The sequence below is a fragment of the Podarcis gaigeae genome (genome assembly GCF_964106915.1).
Source record: "Podarcis gaigeae genome assembly, chromosome: 8".
In the NCBI taxonomy this organism is placed as follows: domain Eukaryota; kingdom Metazoa; phylum Chordata; class Lepidosauria; order Squamata; family Lacertidae; genus Podarcis; species Podarcis gaigeae.
Genome location: NC_139684.1, coordinates 48362526 through 48378858, shown reverse-complemented (window position 1 = coordinate 48378858; position 16333 = coordinate 48362526). Strand labels below are relative to the sequence as shown.

Here is a 16333-nt window from a genome sequence, read left to right as displayed (position 1 = left end):
TGGAAGCTCATTGGCTAGGAGTGCCTTTTATCAGCCCAGCTGTTCTTGGACAGGGATAGCCTGGCCATAGTGATCCAAGCATTGATAACCTCAAGACTCAATTATTGCAATGTGCTCTATGTGTAGCTACCTTTGGCCCTGGTCCAGGGGCTCCTGCTGGTGAAAAATGTTGTGGCTAGAATTTTGATAGGGACAGACTACAAGCAGTACATAATTCCAGTGCTCAAAAGTTTGTACTGGATGCCCATACACTACAAGGTCAGGTTCAAGATTCTTGTATTACTTTACAAGACACTTAACAATTTGGATCTAAGATAAATCAAGGACCGTACATTCCCTTGTATCCCTGCCCAATCACTGAGACCTTTGGGGTGTCACTGTTAGTGGTTCCCCAGGGCTAGGACGCACAACTCACACTCATGTATTTAGTATTTTGGGCCCAAGTTTATGGAACACATTTCCTCTTGAGGTCAGAGAGGCCCCATCCCTACAGGACCTCCAGCACCTACTGAAAAGGTGTTTTGTTTTGTTTTTTATTATTCTCCACTTTTCTTTTTCTCATCTCTTGAGCATGGAAAGTGCAAAAAAATGTTTGAAAGGGCATGCAATTTGCTTTATTAAAAATAGGAGGTATGTAGGGATTGGTGGGGAAATGTAAAATAACTTACCTCCACTACAAGGTTAAGAGGGGTGGGATGATAACCAGAAGAATTAGCAATGTTGTTTTTTCACCTCAATACCCATATTAGTATTGCTTAACAGAAGTAGTATGCTGTGAATAATTAATGATTCTCAGATGACACAAAGCAGTCTAACAAAATTAGACAAATAATGCAAATTGCTCCAGTGCTAGACATTTACAGAGACAAAAGCAGACCTTCAGAAATGCAAAAAAATCAAGACGGAAAAGCACACAGTCACAGCATCATTTCATTTTTTTGCCACTATATTACTTCAAAACTTGCAATTTTAGTTTGTTTTATTAAATTATTGGACACTTTTTTAAAAAAAAAAGATTGCTAAAGAAAAGGAAGCAGAAGCAGAAATAACAGCTGCCATCTAAACAAAAGATTACAACTTTTACAATATTTCTTCTAGTTGCTTTAAAAGTGGTAATAAATGGTAGCAGTCATCGACTGAATTTTCCACACACCATTTTCTTCTTATACTTTCACATTTTGAACAATACCTAAAAGAATTAGAGAGATCTGAAGAGTCGTATGAAGGGTAACTAATCCTTAGTTCCTAATGACAGAAGCATATGCTCTCAACTTTCTAAACTGCATCCAACTGAGCCATTTATCAAGACCTGAAACTTTTTCATTATTTAAAGCATGACAACAGCTTTCCACTTGATGTCTTGGAAGTACACAATAATAGGAGCTCCATAGTCATTAATTATAATATCAGCTGATAGATAAAGTTACCATTCTAGCCACTAAGTAATTTTGTCTAATTGCAGCAGGTGGTGTGGAAATAAAATGCCATAAAGACATAGACTGTTACCTGAACAGTATTCCCCACCTTTTAAAGATGACATATCCCTTAGATATCCAACATACATTTGGCTATACTATGATTTGCAAATTGCAAACATACTGTTTATGTAAAAATGCACTTAGCTTTCTATTTAAGACTTTTAACCTTTCCTAGTCATAAGAAGGAATCAGCCACCATCGTACATTTTGGAAAGTTTTTTGCCTTTCCATCTATGCATTCAGATGCCTTTCAACATATTGCCACAGAACTTGATGCAATGGTTCCTGAAATCAAGGAGGATATTTTCATCTCTGTTTGCCTACAATTGGATGCCGTTTTAAAAGGTTGTACTAAACCTTTCTCAACATTTGGACACCTCTTAAGATATCATCACCAAATCTTGTCTGATGGTTCCTGAGACTGAAAAGCACGTTTTGGTGTATGTTTGACTACAGTTGGATGCCATTTTAAATCAAGAGGGCTGTCAAAACTGCAGTGATTTGGACATCCCTTAAGATGTCATAACTCTCACACTCCCAGTGGAAGAATCTTCTTCAGAAGAGGATCTGTCTGTGAAAGCAAAAATTGCAGAGGAGCAGGCTGTGTCAATGGAAAGTGAGACAAAGCAGGGGGATCTGGAATCTTCAGAGGTCACAGCACCCCAACCTGCTGTGCAAGACACAGAGAGCCCCTACATGAAACTGGAAGCTAAGCCAATGAGTCTGGGGAGAGCCAGCAACTAAAGGAGCAGGTCCAATCAACTACTAGACACTAGAGTGCCCACCTAAAGAACGAGAACTCAATGGGAGTGAGGGGCTACTTGCAAGGAAGCTACCCCTCAGGCAATTCCGACAACCTGCAACTGTGAAATGGGTGGAGCTCTAAAAGTTGCTGGTTGAAAGTATTCAGTTGCTGGCTGAGTACTGGTCCTTGCACCAGCGCTCTCACTTGCTTTGTGATCTATTTGGTCACTGGGCTTCCCTGTGTTTGTTCTTGGAGTGTTTCTGTACCACTTTTCCTGTTGCCTTTGTGTTTTGACCCCTGCCTGTGACCAAACCTTTCTTTTTGGATTGTCCATATGAGTGGACTTGGTACTACTAGTCTTGCATTTCATCTGAAGCTGGCCAGTAAGCAAATTTTGCATAATGGCTCCTGGGATCTGGGAGCAAGTTTTTGCCTATGTTTGGGTATGACTAGATGCTATTTGACTGAGCAGCATTGTGTATTAGTGCATTATACATGTTGTTTAAGATGTTTTGGGAAGTTGTTTGTCTGTCCACTATGTATGTGAGTACTTTTAAAGATGGTATAACCAAATTATGCACGATTGTTTCTGAGATCAAGGAGAAGGTTTTCATTGATGTTGCATACAGTTAGGTGCCATTTTGAATCAAGATGACAGACTGAACTTTACAAAACTGCAACCAAAACTGATTTCTTAGAATGCCTGAGCAATGCCAGGTATGAGGCTGGTATTTTTAAGCAGAATGCTCTTTGCTGAAAAATATCACACAAAAACGTACTTGTGGCCAACTGGTTGAAAATTTCCCCGGATTCTTGTTTCAGCAGGGAAAATGAGGACGGGGCAAAAATGTATAGTGATAAACACAGCTGGAGTAAAACAGGTTACAATGCTATACAATACACCTGTTCTTTCAGGCCTTTGGAGATACATACGGTAAGTTGCTTTGGTTTTAACTGGTACCTAAGGTCTTAGTGGGTTTGATCTGCTGATTATAATTGTTTCATATTGGATTTTAATTTATTAGAGTTGTATGATATGATTCATTTGTGTAATATTTTTTTATATTATGTTGGAAATTACCTTGTAATGAAGAACATTATATAAATTCTATTAATGAATGAATGAATGGATCTGGACCTTTAGCAGCTCCAGATTCTGGAAGCTCAAATAGATTTGATTATGATTAGATACTTATTTCACATTTAAATTCACAATGATTTTTCATCTGGACATTTATGTTACTTGTACAATGAAGATTACTAATATCACAAAAATAAAATCAAAGTTATAACCCCATACTCTGGAGTGCAAAAATACCGGTATATTTCTTTCTCAATTATATTTCTTTCTTTATTAAACGGTGTATCTAAAAAAGGAACCGAAAGCAAAGGTTGTTCTTTATAGAGTTTGCTTTTCTGTTTAACTGATAGGTAGTAAAAATTGGTAATTTCTAATGGCCATCTGTCCTCCTCTTAAATTAGCTAACTCCCGCAAGAACCTCCTTCCCTCCATGTAACAATATATCAAATGTACTCAAACCTCATTAAAACATAAGGAAGTGACATCTTAAGCAGCTACTATATTAAATGTAATTAATGCAACTGTAATTTAAATAGACTCCATGTCAATCTATGCACAGATTCATGAGCTTAAAAGTACTACTAGCTGCTTTTCTATGTTTCAAATATGTGAAAAAGAAAATATGTAGCTAGACATATATATACCTTTTGAAAGACAGAGGTGAGATGCTGGATAAAAATAGCAAGCTACAATGCCATAATATGACACTACCTACCTAAAAGACTAGGCAGTAAATGCCACTTGTCGATAAATGGACTCTATATTGTACTATAATGCAGCTAAACCCACAGTATAGAACTGACTCTGATAAACAGAAGCTTTGCTACCTATGTATTTTTTTTCTGGATTACTAAAATGATTTATACAAATGTCTGACCTAATTCACCTATAACTAGAAATTTAATACTGTTTACCCTCAAGCATCTGTAAATGACCTTTTTGATTGAAACCTATCAGTTGAATTGAAAATTTGCCTTTCCATTTTAGCATTTTAGGGTATGTTCTCAGTTCTATCATGTGTGTTTGTGCACAAGGCTATTTGAAGGCCATCACTTGAGCAAACCTGCCTGTACCCTGAGATCATCTGCTGTGTAGGCCCTCCTCATAGATCCTGCTATAAGATCTGCCAGACTGGTGGCATGAAAGATAGGACTTCTCAGTGGAACTCCCTCTCAACCAAATTAAAAACACCTTTCACACATAATCTTCCTAAACTGTAGTGAATGCCAGACATAAGGTCTGAAACCAGTCAAGACCTTTTAGATAATCTTTGTGTATCCATAACAAAAAGGTAAATATAATACAAACAAGAAATGGAGCCTCTTACGGTCTTGGCATAGATCTTCAACTTTTCTCTATGGATATTCAACACATTCAACACACACAAGCCAGACAACCAATCTTCACTTATTATGGAACACAACCATCTCTACACCTTGCATGGAGTGCTGTAGTTCATATGTGCATTTTGTTTCAATAGCAGGGAACAGTTTGTTGCGGTCCAATAGTTCAGTAAGGTTACTGCTGTGTATGAAGCATGATTGATGAATGCATTTCTTTCATCTATCATTTTGCCTACCAATTCATACCAGGCAACACATTCACCCCCCAAATTTTCAAGTGTATAATGCTTCTGAATGGAATTGGCATGGGCTTGTAAGTCTTTTTCTTCAATATGAAGAAACAAATATTTGGTGAGGTAATAAGCAAATCGAGATATGGAATGCAGATGGACCACTGGTATAACTCTTCTGAAAACTTTGCCAGCACTTTTTGTTTGCAGCCTGGTTTCTATCTTTGGCCACTCCCTCCCTGCTCCTCAAATGTTGTGGTAGGTCCAGCAGCACCTCTAAGCTTCTCACCTATTACAAAAAGCACCACAACTCCTTTGCTTATATTATCACTGTATTTCTAAGGTTTCCAAAGCTTGAAATATTTGTAGAAACACCATCTAGAGCTAAACAAGCAAAATTCACCTGAGCTACCTGCCGGCCCAGAAAGGCTCTCCTCCAGAAAAATGCCAAAAGTCAAAATCTGACAGACACCTTCAATAGGAATTAGAGATTAATAAAAATCTTTTGCTGACTAACTAGGTGTGTTCATGTGTACATCAAAAAATAAATATATTAAGCATTCTGGGAGGGGGCAAGTGCTCCCATGGACACTCATGAAAATAAGTGATTACATGTTTCTCGAATGGTGGCAAAATGGACAATTATACTACACTAGCCAAATAATGAGAATGTGTATGGAAATGAAGTAATAAAGAGAGGTCATGTGCTACGTTTTGAAAGACAAATGCTCTCTAAATGCACTTTCAGGATACACTGCTACTAAGAGCAGTGTTAAGAATTACTTAGGTATACTTGACAATGGCCGCCATCCAGAAGATTACTTACATGTATGAATTACAGCCTAAAAAAATAAACCTCAATAACAAACCCTGTGAGGTCCATACTAATTTCAGGGAAACATACAAAGAAGTGATCTACAACTGATTGCATACTATTTCTAAATATAAGGCTATAGGGTTTGCAAAGGGATGGCAAAACCTGCCCAGCCCTGTAAGTGCCACAAAACACATAACTTTTATGGAAGCTTGTAGGGACATTTATCCCCTCAATTTCAGTGGTAATTGAGCTTCTAAACCACCCACAAAGATTATGCTTGTAAACTAGTTAGCTATATACACCATAAAGATGCTTATATTGCACAATTTGTTTTGCAGCTATGCATACAAAAACAACTCCACAAAATTAACTTCTGTCTGCTAAACTGCCCAATGGAAAGCACTGTTATATCAAAATAGCAGAAGAGACTGCAACATTTTTTTTCTGTGCAGAATTAAATCTAGATAAAATCCATAACACAATTAATGACTTAATATTATTGACTTTATGAAAATATTAGATGCCTGTGAAGAAAACAGTATACAGTGGGTCTGCAAGTTACGTTCACTTTACATACGATTGCAACCTTATACGGGAAGGAGGGCTAAATAAATAAATGGAAAGTGAGGAAAACCTGCCATCCCCAGTGATTGATTGATTGATTGAATTCCCCTGTGCACCCAGGCTCTGGGAAGGTGGCAGGAGGGGCCTAGGATGCTTCCAGAGGCAGATGAGGAAGGTGTTGCCTCACTTTCCCACATCCTGAACCTCCTGGGACCTTCGCAGAATCCAGTAAGCAGCCCTTTCTGCAGAGGGGGGAGATTCTGTGGGTTTTGGACTTCCTTTGCATGTGGAGGCCTGGAACCAAACCCTGGCATAAGAGGCGGCCCCACTTTATCTGTCATTAGAAACTGAAAGGTTCCAAAATTACTTGGTTTCAAACACTGTTGAGATTACAGTACAGTCGTACCTCAGAAGTCTAATGCCTTGCGAGACAAACGTTTTGGCTCCCAAACGCCGCAAACATGGATGTGATTGTTCCAGTTTTGAACGTTCTTTGGAACCGTCGCGGCTTCCGTGGCTTCCGATTGAAGCCGCACCTTGGTTCCCGAATATTTTGGAAGTCGAATGGACTTCTGGAACGGATTCTGTTCCACTTCCGAGTTACGACTATATAATCACTTATGAAGGAAGGGGGTGAATTTTGTACTCCTAGCTGAAACCAGAAATATACATTATATTCGCATTCAGCTGCAGCCTACCCAGAGGCAGTTACTGTTGTTAAAAATAGTTACATAACTTGCAATCTTTACTATTCCTTTTTACACTGTTTCTTACCTGCCGTTCACCATATGGACCCAGAGCAGGTTACAACAATTAACACGCTATTGAAGACTCCATTGCAAAGGCAGTTTTGAGGCATATGGGGCTAAAGAAAGCTCAAGCCTACCTCCAGTGTCCCATCACTGTATTCTGAATGTCCAATGTTCCTTGATCATAAGAAGCATCTTATAAAATACCCAGGGTGTAAGCAGAGCCAAATACATCACTGCTGTCCAAGTGCTAAGGATAACCACCTGATTCTCTGCAGCCTCGTGGAGAACACCCACCCCACCCTCATCTTGGAATAGGTCTGCAGCAGCATATAGTTGCATTCTAATGTAACCCCATTCGACTCACACATGTCTATCTGATGCCTGTCACACATTTTCCATGTTGCATTCTATGTATCTTTCTCCTCTTAGACCTGACCACTAGTTCAAACCAAATGCTGTCTGTGTAAATGCTCACATTCTCTATATTTTGCAATTAAGTGCAAATGCCTTTATCCCACAGTTTGGCCTATTGCTAATCCCCACCCCACCCCCATGTGTGTAATTTTCCCACTGGTGCACCGCAGCTCTGAAATAAACCCCAGGAAACCTGTGCTCATCCTGTACATGTGTAACTCAACACATGTGGATGGTGAAATGTGATAAGATTTGTATTGAAAAGGTGCTCCACAAATGCCTGAAGGACAGCTCTATTCATGCTTCACATCCATAACAGTTACACAGAACCTCAATATTCAGAGGCCTCTAAACACAAGATAGAGACAAATACGGAAAGATAGCTTTCTTGCAATATTTCTGGGCTTTTATTTTATATCTAACTGCGCTCTGGTTTTCAGTGACTCATTTTGCTTTGGAGGCCAAAAAGATCAGAAAGATGTCCCTGGACACTATAGCAGTGAACTGCAAGGGAGACGCAGAGACCATGATTTGTGGTGTGACACCCCTTTTTCTTGTATTTATTTTTTATTCAGATTTGTCATGGCCAATGACTAGTACAAGAAAATTATTTCAATTGGATTTATATCTAAGTGCCCAATACAAAAAAAAAAAGCAAAAGCTGGACCAATTCACTAAAGTAATTCTTATGACCACAACCTTACTAATGAATGTAGACTCAAACCTCACATTGTTATATGACTGTGGAAAATAACAATTTAAATCTGAGTATGACTACTTCATGCTGTTATCAGCAGGAATTAAAAAAAATGTTCATAAAATTAAGAACAGAGGGAAAACAGACCTTAATTAAGCAAAGTGTTATCTCTTTGTTCTATAATGAAAGCAAAGTTACAGTTATATTTTCACCAAGATTTTTCTCCACTTAATGAAGACATTATCCATGAGTTTTCAAAGTCACTTTACAAAAGAGCATTCAAGAGATATTAAAGTCAGCTTAAACTAAAAAGTCTTTTTGAAGTCAATAAACAATAAAAAAGAACAATGAAAAGACAGCCTTTGATCTCTTCTCAGTCTCAAGTCTTTAATTTCTCTTTTAATCTACTAGATGCATTAAGTCTTGTATTCAAATACTTTTCACCTGCAGAGTACAGTAAGCTTGCCTTGATTAAAAAAAACTGTATTAATGTACAGTCTCATTAGCATGGATGAGTGTTAACTGGAAGTTCCCCACATTTTTTATTTAAAAAAGTTTTAAAATGATTTTCCTTTCTGCCCTCTTTGAATTTTTTTTTAATGAAAATGAAATGGTTGGCTTTGAAATTCATGATGACATCAAAGACTATAATGCACATAGATTCCCCCCCCCCAAAGAATAAATTATTAACAACATGTGCAAACGCATACTGGTCAATAGGCCTGGTCAAGAAACATTAGCCTCCCTCCTTGACCAATTATAATGCATCAGTAGTTATTTCAAGAAGACCAATAGATGCATTAGGTTTACTTAAAGGTAGTGAAAGGGTGCTGAAGGAAGTAACTACACCTATTAGATTAATATATATTGTGGGTCCTTTTCAGACTTAATGCTTAAAGTGTAGTTTAAAGTTATATGCATGAACAGCAGCTTTGGCTCATGCATTCTCTCCTCTAATATGGCAAACTATGGTTTGTTCAATAAACAAGGATCAAACTGTGGTTTATAATCCTGACTGGTCTGCAATCAAACAATGGTTTATGGTCCTGGGTTTTCTTCAAGCCATTTTTTTTAGCCAGAGTTTTCCTAACTGAAACTGAAACTCCTCTTAGTTATAAGCAGAAGTGAATGTTTCTTGTATTCTCCTTGTAGCCCAAGGCTCACCACTCTTTGTGCATGTAACGCTTAATCATAGCTCAGTGTTATATTTGAAATACCGGTATGTCAGTGTCTTCAGAAAACATGCTGGAAATAACAGTCAAGCCACAAATGAGAGGATGATTGCACAAAAGCAACACTAAGGGCTTTTATATGTTTTCTCTCTGGCCCATTGTAATATCCTTACTGGAACTGGAACATATATTAATCAAAATCAAGTTTAAACCATGCTAGTACAATTAATTAAATTGTACATAATTATGACAATCTGCTCCATAATAAACTAAGCAGAAATCCCCAAACCCTACACAGGCAATCCAACAATTCAGTATATCAAGCAATTTTGGTTTGGCAATGTGTGGGCCAGTAGACAGAACCAGATTGGGCTAGGCCTGGCTGACCTAAATTCAAAAGCATTTGCCACTGGTACATTCATTTCTCAATAACTCACAGGGCTAGAATCATCACATTTGTAGTCCCAGTTGGTAGGTTTTTACTGTTTGGTCAGTCCTTACATGAGAATCATGGATAGAAGGCTGAAGCTGCACATACAACTTTCTCCCTCAGTGGATCATAATGCAGAACATTATGCACAGCGTTGTTGGGAAGGCAAAAATGAAGTCATGGATCTAGAGTCCTAAAGCTCTCGAATAAGACCCAGCAGAAGATGTCATACAGTACAGCACAACAATGTGTCTGGGACTAAGTTACAGTATGAGAAACAGTGAGTGAGAAATAGTGACTGTGAAAAATAAATAAAGTATATAAACTCCCATGGGTCAAAAAACCAAAGAAAATAAAAGCAGTAAGCAGCAATAGTAGTGATGATGGACAACTTCACTTGCTATATAATTAATTATACCTAAACACTATTATACATTCCTGAGTCCCCAATTTGGTCCCTTTCTTGGTTCTCCAGATGAACTTCAGTTCCTCCCTATGCAGGCCTTTGCCCCTCATGAATTTTGATTTTATTTTTATTTTTTGTGGTTGAAAGATGCAAGCTTATAGCTGCTCCTTTATGGCTTTGAAGGGTGAGTGGGTTTTGCTAAAGCGTGTTCTCACTAAAAGGAGAGCACGGGTTGCGGATGGGGCTATACAAGGCACCCCATGATTGCTAGGCAAGTTAAAGCCAGGGCTTGTTTAGATGGGAGGATCTGGTTATCTGGGGAAAGTTGATGTTGCAAACTTAGGGGTGGGGTCAGTGGCTATTTAAGCAAGGTCCACAGCTTTCTCTTTCTCTTTTGCTGTGGACATCGGATCTCCCGCCCGCCCTCCCTTGTTGGGCTTCGCTTGACCTTGCTATGCCTGTCATGGGGTCGTTCGCCTTGGTGCGGGGGCCCAGTAGGAATTTACCTCTTGGCTGATTAGTGTGTGCCAATTGGGTTTTGCCTACTGCGTAGCAAATCGTCACAACTTGTAAGGTTGGCGGTTAGGCATTGGTTAAAATTGGTTGGTGGAGGGGTATGGATAGGCTGGGCCTGCCCCTCCAATGCTGCACGGGTATTCCGTTAAAGGAATTCTGGAACTTACCATCCCCTTCGTCCAAACCCTTGGTGCAGGGTGCGGGCCGTGTAAGTTCCAAGGAGCATGCGGGGATTAGCTGAGGGTCTGTTTCGCAGCTCCAGTTGACCCTGATCTTGCTCTTCCGCACTGACTACGGAGTCAGGGCTGTCCCCAAGGCGGGGAGGACAGATAGTCTAACCAATGCCTAAGCAACCACTCACAATTTGTATTGATAATAAAGTTGTGGCCAAAATTATGCCAAAAACCTTAAACAAAAATAATGTGTGAAGTTTGAGTTATTGGGTTTGGGGTGTCTTGGGGACCTCAGCACGCAACCCTTAGGAGGGAGGTCAGTGAGTCCAGCTGCATTTTTGTGTGGTCTTTAGGTGTAGGTAGTTTTTTGTTGTGTTTGGGGTTTTTTGTTCTGTGAAATACTTTGTAGTGCTTAGGGGGAAGGGGAATGTGGTTTGTATTAGTGGTTCAAACCAAATGCCTGTCTGTGCTCAGTTCTTTGGAAGTTATTTGTCCCTTATGACAAGGCAAACATTTTTATCAGGCTATGAATGTATATATAGTTTTATACACAGAGAAAACACTTATTCTAATGCTAACAGAATCTGAAGGAACTGGGGCCTTTTTAGAAGAAAGAGTTATTATAGAAATTTAAGAATTAGGAATACTTAAAGTTTCAGTGTTCTACACCCCCTTCAAAAAAAGTCAAAACACTTAACCATACATTTTCACATTGGTTGCTTACTAAGAAGAATCAAAGTAAGAGCACTTTGCTAGGTTAAGACTGATCTTTTATTGATTTGGATGTGCTCTGAACCACATCATCTAATCTACAATAAGCCATTTATGGAGTTTCCTAGTGAAATGATCTATGGGCTAAAAGGCTTAGATTTCTAGTCCCATCACAGAACTTTTTAAAATGACAATGATGATATGGAAGTGTGCTAGAAAATACTATAATAAGATTGCAAAAGACACAAGTGACATTATTAGAAAATTAGAAACTTTAGTTAACTTGTTTTGAATCCTCTTGCTGACCAGTTTTATCTGGAGATACAGTTCAGCTTCACAGAAGTTCAGTGTAAAACTGTTCAAGGTCTTTGCCAGACCGCAATATGCAAATTTTACTTAATTGGTAACAAACCCTAATACTGTAATATTAAGAAATAAGTAGGAAGAAAAAAGTACAGAAAACAAAGCCTTACAAGAAGCGCAGTCTTCTCTGTGGTGGCTTCCCCTAGCAGCACAACCCAGTGATTTTACAATTGTTCAGGGCCAGGTCAAAACTTATCTGTGTTCCTGATAAGATTATTTTAGAATGATTTTAGTGTTTTCATTTGCCTCGCATTGTTTAAATAAGATTGTTTCCTGTTTGCATTTTTGTGGCGTATTTAATTTTATTCATGCCCACTGTATCCAGAAGGGTGAAGTGCAGCCTATAAATGTTTTAATAATAAATAAAAACACATTTTCAGTGACATTCACCATTTTCTCCTTGAACAATTTTCTTCATGTCACACACACACCAGGGAAGATGATAAAACCATTCCTGGATTATACTACTTAAAATAACAGATTAAGGAACTACATGTTTGAATGCTCTTCTTACGCATCCTAAATGTCAAGGAAAAAAGTTCCAGTATTGATTGTTCTCTGATAATGCTAATATTGTACATGCAGGGAATCTCTCTTACTCAGGATGCATTCAGTTATGTCCCCCACTCCCAACAACACTTACAATCTGTAGTAGTGCAGTCCATAAAACATGGCTCCTTGTTTCAAATAGTTCCCTTTGAAATATAACCACAGAAATTGCAGGACGCGGCATTTACAGAAGGAAAAGTGCACTGAATTTCATAAGGTTTGCAGAAACAAGAAAGAATACCCCCCTTTCAGTCAAGATTGGCTCCCAAAGCAGCTTACAATTAAAATTCACAGAAAGCTAATTGTCAAGATGCCAATCCACAGAAGCAGGATTTCTGCTTGATCTGCTATATGACAATATACTGTGCTATACTAGTTCAGCACAGGAGGAGACTATGCTACGGACATCCCAGTAAAAACATGTGCAAGTTGGGAATCTTACCATTTAGCAAGCACATTGTACAGCCTGCCTTTAACTACATGCAAATTATTTGACTGATTTCCCACACCTATTTCCTTTTTTTCCAGAACTGACATATAAAAATTACAGTTCTTTTCATGGGGGCCAAAATCCAGGGATCCTTTGGCACAAACAGCAAGCAACAAATTAAATAGCACATCACATAAATTCAAATGTCACTTACTAAAGATCTAAATTGTCTGGCAGTACCATCCTAGGGACGCAGGTGGCGCTGTGGGTTAAAGCCTCAGCACCTAGGACTTGCCGATCGAAAGGTCGGGGGTTCGAATCCCTGCGGCGGGGTGCGCTCCCGCTGCTCGGTCCCAGCGCCTGCCAACCTAGCAGTTCAAAAGCACCTCCGGGTGCAAGTAGATAAATAGGGACCGCTTACCAGCGGGAAGGTAAACGGCGTTTCCGTGTGCGGCTCTGGCTCGCCAGAGCAGCGATGTCACGCTGGCCACGTGACCCGGAAGTGTCTCCGGACAGCGCTGGCCCCTGGCCTCTTAAGTGAGATGGGCGCACAACCCCAGAGTCTGTCAAGACTGGCCCGTACGGGCAGGGGTACCTTTACCTTTACCTTTACCATCCTTCAGGTTACATAGCACAGTTCTTAGGTAGAAAATGATATAAAAATAAGATACTACGTTCAAAGATAGGAAAAGCAAATAGCAAGCTATTGTCACACTTATGAGACCTACAAGATGTAGTGCTGAGAGTGTCAGACTATGGCTAGGGAAATCAGGGCTCAAATCCCCACAAAAGCCATGAAAACTGCTTGGTAACCTTGCAGCAGTCACACACTATTCCAGTCTGATTTCCTTCATAGGCTTGTGAAGTTAAATTTGGAGTGAGAGTATGGAAATATCATGCACATTGCTCTGAGATCTTTGCTGGAAGTATATGATATGAAGGCCGATGATATAGGAACATTGCTGAATCTAAACAGGTCTGGGTCAGATCAGGGCCTGAATGGGAGACTGCCAGGAAAACCATGCATGCCATATTGAGTTCCATTATGGAAGAAGAATGGAATAGAAATGTAATTAACAAATAAATACATGAAAGATGGAATAAACATGAAATAAATGAAAGAATTAAGTGGAAAGCAATCAGGCCGCATTAACCAATTCTGTGTGGCTACTAACACTCTAATGAGCTACAGAAGCTCATTCATGTGCTTCTTCCTAAGTACCATTTTGGTGCACAAGAACAAAGGACAAAAAATTGTTGCAACAATAAAAGCCCTTCCATTCTGGTCTCAACAGTTTCCATGTTTGCCTTATATACCAGTTACCCCAACCTAACACGCTGCCCTTAACCAAAACTAATTTGTGGTTAATTCGGGTACAGAAGCTTCCAGTGCCAGCTGTAACAATTTGGTAAAACAGCAAATTGCAGCAGGATAGTTATTCATCAGAAAGGAAATGGCTCATTTTTTTTGGGGGGGGGGGGAATCAATGATCCCTGAGAACAGGGAAGAATAAAAGCTCTGCCACTGGTGAAGCAAAAAAAGCACCACACCATATTTATTAGATTTCTGCTCTTTATGCCAACTTTTTACTGCATCATTTCAGAGCTAATGCTGACAGCTTATATGCTGAGCTAAGTGTACAATAAGCACATGAATGCCATTTTGATGGGCCTAGGATTTTCTCCCACAACCACCACCCTTTATTTTCTGGCTGCTCAATAACTATTAAAGATGTGTCGCCTAATTGCTTAGAACTGAAGCAGAGAAAACACATATTAGTCCACACCAACACACTTAACAACAGCTGGCACTAACTACAGTACGCACCAGTTTGTATTAAGATGTCATTGTGCCTTCCCAGTTCTAATCACCAATTATGACTCTATTAGCTGCACTTGGCAGTTCATCTGCTCAAGCATTGGCTAAGGGGGACTCGGAATGGACCTCTGATCTCCGTGTTTCTGCTTCAGTGAGTGCTTAGTGCAGCGGCTGTCATCTGGAGACACTGAGGAGGTAAGGCATTGTCTCCACTAAGGTAACTACACCTGACCTTACAACAATTTACTAAGGAAATACCTGCCTAATGGCAGCGTGAGTGCAGTTTCTTTTACCACTCGCAAGGGCTCTGCAAATTAGAGACAACAGGATAAATCTATGACCAGCTCACCAGACACTTCATTAAATCACTGTTCCCTTGCCTTGTAGAGCACTAATAGAATCACAGCCCTCGTTAGCTACTGAATAAAAGATCAATCACATACTTTGAGAGCTCTTGCTACCAGCTTCCAGAGGAAACAAGAAAGGGGGGGGCAGAGAGAGAGGGAGACATATTTAGGATCATCAGTAAGATTCTGAATGGCCTCTCTGCAAGTTGGTTAAATTACCTTTTCCACAACTGACTCGGAATGTAATACTCAGAGGAACTTGTTAAGTCTGCTTTCAAAAGCTGCTCTCTAATATATGACTACCAGGCCCTGGTCAAAAGTTCATAATGTGCATATGTAAAAAGGTACTAAATTGCCTGAGGGCTAAAACCAGAGGAGTTTAATTGCAGCAAAATGCTGAAAATGGTCTATTGAGGGTGTTTCTTTAGGGATACTGCTGGCACTGGCTGATTGAAGTTCGGAACATAAAAAGCCATACAACAACATTTCCTTAAACGCAATTGAATCCAAGAGTAGTTATTCTTGCATAAATGCTATGCTGAAAGGACTTTTTAAAAAGATCCTCAGATTCCTCAAAAATAAAGAATTAAGAACTGCTATAATTCATAATTCAAGATCATACAAACAAAAATGGAACATTTTGTAGGAAAATCTATCTTTCTACACTCTTTAAGACTAGATGTATTGTGTAATATACGCAAATATTTTAAAATAAAACAATGAATATTAATGAGGAAGCATACTATTTTACAGCAAATTGGGGTTTGTTTGTTTTTGTTTTGAACCCTTATAGCAACAGGTCTCAATGAACATACAAAATGGTAGATCTCAACCTGGAGCGTCTTTAGCCTCATGTAAACATTTACAATTAATACCTTAAGAAACTTTGTATATGGCGGACTACTCCTTTCTTGATTTTTATTAAAGAATATAAGATCAAATTAAAAGAAATTGGTTCAATGAAACAAACTCAAACCAATCTTGTGGAAAGCTGCAAAAAAGAGAGACTATGTATCCAGCTGCTGATAACAACAAAAAGGCCTTCTTCAGGGGGTTTGTATACTTGCACAGAGATCTGAACAGTATCTTCTTCAGTGACCACACCAAACCTACATAACTTCACACATATTATGGTAAGGGAGTCCTATCAACTGGGCAATCCAGGATCTCCATACACACCACCCAGGATTGGACCCCAGGGAGGTCACTGCAGTGCTGCTGATGCAGCTGTTTGACTTCATCCCCAGAGGTACACTCCAGGGTCTCTTGAGACTGATGGATGCCAAGAACAACCTC

General features: G+C 39.3%; 1 protein-coding gene and 1 long non-coding RNA gene across 2 annotated transcripts in view; both read right to left on the bottom strand.

Moving 5' to 3' along the window:
• WWOX (WW domain containing oxidoreductase) overlaps positions 1-16333 on the bottom strand; it is a 566085-nt gene that overhangs the window by 401633 nt on the left and 148119 nt on the right. The gene's annotated exons all lie outside the window — the stretch shown is intronic.
• On the bottom strand, positions 10249-16022 carry LOC310850559. The gene is made up of 3 exons (XR_014567364.1): positions 13485-16022; positions 11117-13115; positions 10249-10327 (listed from the first exon to the last, which is right to left on the bottom strand). It is a non-coding gene; the product is annotated as an uncharacterized lncRNA (long non-coding RNA).